Source organism: Schistocerca piceifrons, chromosome 2 (assembly GCF_021461385.2).
Source record: "Schistocerca piceifrons isolate TAMUIC-IGC-003096 chromosome 2, iqSchPice1.1, whole genome shotgun sequence".
Lineage (NCBI taxonomy): Eukaryota > Metazoa > Arthropoda > Insecta > Orthoptera > Acrididae > Schistocerca > Schistocerca piceifrons.
In genome coordinates, this window is record NC_060139.1 from 565807622 (window position 1) to 565813322 (window position 5701).

A 5701-nucleotide genomic window follows, 5' to 3' on the forward strand; every position below is an offset into this window, starting at 1 on the left:
AGAACTACTTAAACCTAACTAACCTAAAGACATCACACACATCCATGCCCAAGACAGGATTCGAACCTGCGACCGTAGCAGTCGCGCGGCTCCGGACTGAGCGCCTAGAACCGCTAGACCACCGCGGCCGGCGCAAAATTGGTAAGTAGAAGTTTATTTCAGAGATGGAACTAAAACCATACCGACCAAAGTGGACTGAAGAAAGAAAGAAGGCCTTTGGGAAGAAAATGAAGAAATATTTGGAAAATAAGAAGAACCTTAAGAAAGACTGAAAATCACCTGCTTACCGTTATCCAATGAGGACATTCGCTAATAATAATAATAATGTTAATTTTGTGTACAGACAGAAAGAATGGTTTTATAGCGCTCCTTTTTTACGCTAATTTGCAACACTCTTTGTTTAACTTTGACATCGCTTTGAAGCCACTAATTTTCCTATATTTGGAACAATCGTTTTGGCAGTTGCAATTCGAAGTATAGCAGCTTCCAACGAAGCATCAGACAAACGTGACCTTGGTTTTATTTAGCCCCCAGTCTGCCTTTCCAGCTACGTCACAAGGCGCTTCTACAGGCTGTTTCACAACGTAGTACCGGACCTGCCCCGGCGCGTGCTTAAATCTGTGGCGACGCCGCGGACAGATGCATCACGGCAGTGTTTAGCTCTGAACACTATGGGACTTTACTTCTGAGGTCGTCAGTCCCCTAGAATTTAGAACTACTTAAACCCAACTAACCTAAGGACATCACACACACCCATGCCCGAGGCAGGATTCGAACCTGCGACCGTGGCGGTCGCGCGGTTCCAGAATGTAGCCCGGCAGTGTTTATTTGTAGACAAATGTTATAAGACCATAAGGAATACAGGGAATATTAGCCAACAGTTCTTTTTGTGTCGCATCCTTTACACACACTGTAATAATATTAGTGACGATCGAACACTCGTTACTCTGCAAATATCTCCTCTTCTTCGTATTCTGCACATTTTCTTACAATGCAGGACGATTACCCATCACTTCCGGATACGGAAATATATCAGTGAGTATGCAAAGTTAACTGACTGAAACTGGCATCTAAGATCCCACGAACAGAAACGACGTATTGTATATCACTGCACGCCTATCTACACCGTTAGACAGGTAACGGGCAACTGACCTGGGGTGCCCCTGTAGGCCAGTGGCAGGTGTCTTCCGGAAAAGGCCACTTCCTCCACCAAAAGCGCAGCTCGCTCTTGAGTTTACAGACAGACTATAGCAGTCTATCAAAATTGAATTGCCCTGTAGTTTTATCAGCTCAGTTTGGAGACTTGATTGGGGCACACCGAAAAAGACGTCATAAAAACTTTGAGTGTAAATTTTACTTGTTTCATTTCTTCAAATCTGTCTTCAAATTCTTTATGCAATGACTGTTACACTTTTGTGTACTCGCTGATGTGTACATAAGTATCTAAATTCAAGATTTTTTGAGAGGGAGTGGTCCTTGAAGCTGACTTTTAAGCAGCAAAAGCTGCAATTTGAAACCTGCAATATGGTCATACATAGCACCGATTAATTTATTTTTACCTTGCAACGAGATATTAAAAAATCATGTAAATACGCCGTGATGTCTTTCGTGATAGCTTGGTCAGCGATCCATTGCTCATCATCCAAGTCTGACTGTGGTGAACCTCTCATATCAGTGAACAGAGCTATTTCTTTTCTCAAACCGAAAAAGATTGAGAGTATTTTTGAGCAACTTAACCATCGTGCGACACAATGAAAAGGAGTGTCTTTGTGAATTAATTCGAGATCCTCCAAAAATCGTTTAAGTTCCCGATGATACAAGCCTTTCTTTCTACAAAAACGCACAATTTTTGCAACTTCACCATGATGGATCTAAGCTTGTGGAAAACTTTTGCACATAGCTGTTCTTGGTGTAAAAGGCAGTGTATTGTCCTCGGTAATAGTGAAATCTTTCTCGACACCCCTTACGAAAACTGCAAGTTGAGCTTATGGTACTGTTGTCAGTGCTCTCATCGAAGACAATCGATTACTCTACGAAGTTACGACGTTTATGGCGCAACTGGTCCTTTAATTCCGCACCAATGTCTTCCACTCTTCGAGAAACTGTATGTTCAGACAAGCTTAACACCTCAAATTGGGCCACTACGGCCGGGCATACTACTTTCGAACACTCTACAAAACACTCTTTTACAAACCGGCCTTCCGTAAAATGTCTTCCACTTTTTGCAGTTCTCAGTGCAACAATGTAGCTTCCTCGAAGTACGCTTTCCGATATGTAGTTCAGCTCAGATCTCTGCAGGTAATTTAGTTTAACAACAATATCCAAGGTGAAGTAGCGCAAGTTTATATAGATAGGAGTAGTATTACAAAAAACTATATTTTTATTTTTATTTTACAATGATAAGTATAAACAAGGTTTACCTCTTCAGACTGTGGCAATTCTGATTTTAATTTAGTAATCAGTTCTCTTCTGTCCACTCTAACAATCCCTTCGTGTGTTAAACTCCTCCAGAAGAGGCCATGAAGGCACAAAGGTGCCGACCGGCCTTCGCGTCATCCGCAGGCCACAGGCGTCACTGAATGTGGATATGGATGGGCATGTGGTCAGCACACCGCTCTCCAGCTCGTATGTCAGTTTCCGAGACCGGAGCCGTTACTTCTCAATCAAGTAGCTCCCCAGTTTGCCTCACAAGGGCAGAGTGCACCCCGCTTGCCAACAGCGCTCGGCAGACCGGATGGTCACCCATCCAAGTGCTAGCCCAGCCCGACAGCGCTTAACTTCGGTGATCTGACGGGAACCGGTGTTACCACTGCAGCAAGGCCGCTGGCCTTCGTGTGTTGAGATATGTTTATTTTCGTAGGAACGGCGCACTGTCCATGCTTTGATATTTACTGCAGAGTGGCATAGTAAGCACAGTGCTTTCCCATCAATCTTTACAGACAAATCGACGAATCTTCCCACTAAGCATTAACAAAGGGCACATCTAAATCCGAATCTTTTCTCCTCATGCTGAACGCTTGCAAGACAGATTAACAGTGTCCCATTTGATAAGATTCAGGACGGATACTTCAGCACACCGAAGACGACGCTGTCTCTGTCACACAAGTGCTGCTGCAACCACCACACGGGAGGAAAGGGGGGCGGCATGGGAAAACCACCGGTGTCGCTCGGCGTGGCACGGGGCGCGCAGGCACTGAGTGCTTTGGCGTGGCCTGAACTATATGGTCACGGCCGGTTACCTGCCCATTCCTCTCTGGATTAGGCTTGTAAGTTTGCAAATGCTTCTGTACTTGAGCTACATTATTTATAACTTTAAATGCGAACATTTTAGACTAGGCTTTACAATGACTGCTATTGACGTTAAATGAAACAGCAAGTTTACTGTTACCATTTGTAAGTAGGCTGTTTAGGTTTTTATATTGGTAACGCCACGTAGCGCTCTGTATGAAAATGACTGACTGCGCTGTGTGCAGTCTGTGGCTGGTTGCCATTGTTGGAATATTTGCTATTGTAGTGTTGGGTAGCTGGATGTGTACAGCACGTAGCGTTGCGCAGTTGGGGGTGAGCCGCCAGCAGTGGTGTATGTGGGGAGAGAGATGGCGGAGTTTTGAGAGCGGATGATCTGGACGTGTGTCCATGAGAGACAGTAAATTTGTAAGACTGGATGTCATGAACTGCTCTCTCTCTCTCTCTCTCTCTCTCTCTCTCTCTCTCTATATATATATATATATATATATATATATATATATATATATATATATATATATATATATATATAATGACTTTTGAAGGTAAATACCTTGCTTGTTCTCTGTACAAATCTTTCATTTGCTAACTATGCCTTAGTGCCTTCAGTAGTTAGAATCTTTTATTTAGCTGGCAGTACTGGCGCCCGCTGTATTGCAGTAGTTCGAGTAACGAAGATTTTTGTGAGGTAAGTGATTCATGAAAGGTATAGGTTATTGTTAGTCACGGCCATTCTTTTGTAGGGATTATTGAAAGTCAGATTGCGTTGCGCTAAAAATATTGCGTGTCAGTTTAGTGAATAAGTAAAGAGAGAAATGTCTGAGTGCGTTCAGTTTTGCTCAGCTGTTTGAAAATCAAATAACGTAAGGGGTTTACCAGCACAGTAATTCATTAATTTTTCTAAGAGGACGTTTCACAGTCACCGTTTTATTCATCTCCACCACTCCTTTCAAAGGTTTAAACCTCTATCATCAGGTGGATTTATATTAGTTAGTATGAATTTGTGTGTGTATTGTGTTACGATTTTTTGGAGGAACTTGTGGCACTGTCTCGTGGAGATCAAGACACAATTTCAGAACACGGTTATGGGTTTCTTCTGACAAAATATTAAACTTATATCTAATGGTAAACATAAAATAAGTAAAATGGAGTGCCTCCAGTGGTCACAGGTTCCTTTCGCTGTCGTAACACATCACATGTGTACTGTCAGATTTGTAAACAAGTATGGCGTCTGGAAACATTTCACCTTATTATATAAACGAGTATAAAGTTTAAGCCGTTTTAACTTGTCAAAATCGGATTTATATGCCACCTGAATTATTTATTCCAACACATGTATTCGTCACCTTAAAACAAATACCTCCAAATCCTTTAAAAAATTTATTCTGTAATAATATTGTTACAATGTATTTTTTTTTTTTTTTTTTGTACTTTGCGATAACGTCTTCTCTTCTGCTATACGGACCTCGCATCCAACAGTCCACACGCCATATTTGTTTACAGATATAACAGTATACATGTGATGTGTTATGACAACCAAAGGTACCTGTGACCTCTGGAGGTACTCCATTTTACTTATTTTATGTTTACCGTTAGATGTAAGTTTAATTTTTTGTCGGAAGAAAGCCAAAACCATGTTCTGAAATAGTGTCTTGTTTCTCCACTAGACAATGCCACAAGTTCCTCCAAAAAATCGTAACACAACACACATACAAATGTCATACTAACTAGTGTAAATTCACCTGATGATGGAGGTTTAAACCTTTGAAACGCTTTGTGGAGATAAATAAAACGGTGACTAGTAACAGTAAACTTGTTGTTTCATTTAATATATTATTTTTGCTATTCGTAAACTGTACGAAGAGCGTTGAATAAGTAAAATCACACTTTTTTCCGGTCAATTTCGGATGAATAAATACGGAATTTGTTGTGGGACGTGAAATATTCCCGCTTCAGCCCCTGCAGTTTCATGAATTTCCGATAGGTGGCGGCGTTACACGTCACCTTCAAAACAGCGTCTGTAACGGAGATACGTTCCAAGCAGAGAGCCGTCACTGAGTTTCCTTTGGCGGGAAACCAGAGCGTCCCAGATATTCATAGGCGCCTGCAGAATGTGTACGGAGACCTGGACGAAACGTCCGTCATGATCGCAACAAGGTCGCGCAGACCTGTCCTATCACCGCGTGCCGGCCGGCCGCGCACAGCTGTGACTCCTGCAAGTTGGAATGTGTAGGCACATTCGTCGTGATGGACAGATCACAGTGAAACACCTTGCTGCCCAATTAGATGTCGTTGCTGGTGGTGCTGAACACTCGTCCACTCGAAGACGTGTGACCGCAGGGACCCGCTAGGCAGCCTGTATCTCGCACCTCACGACTTTCATTAGTTTGTCTCAGTGAAGGATGCATAAAAATGGTTCAAATGGCTCTGAGTACTATGGGACTTGACATCTGAG

General features: G+C 42.5%; 1 pseudogene; it reads right to left on the bottom strand.

The window, feature by feature from the left end:
* Positions 1-2710: 2710 nt before the first annotated feature.
* On the bottom strand, positions 2711-2828 carry LOC124778574 (annotated as a pseudogene).
* Between the last annotated feature and the right edge of the window lie 2873 nt (positions 2829-5701).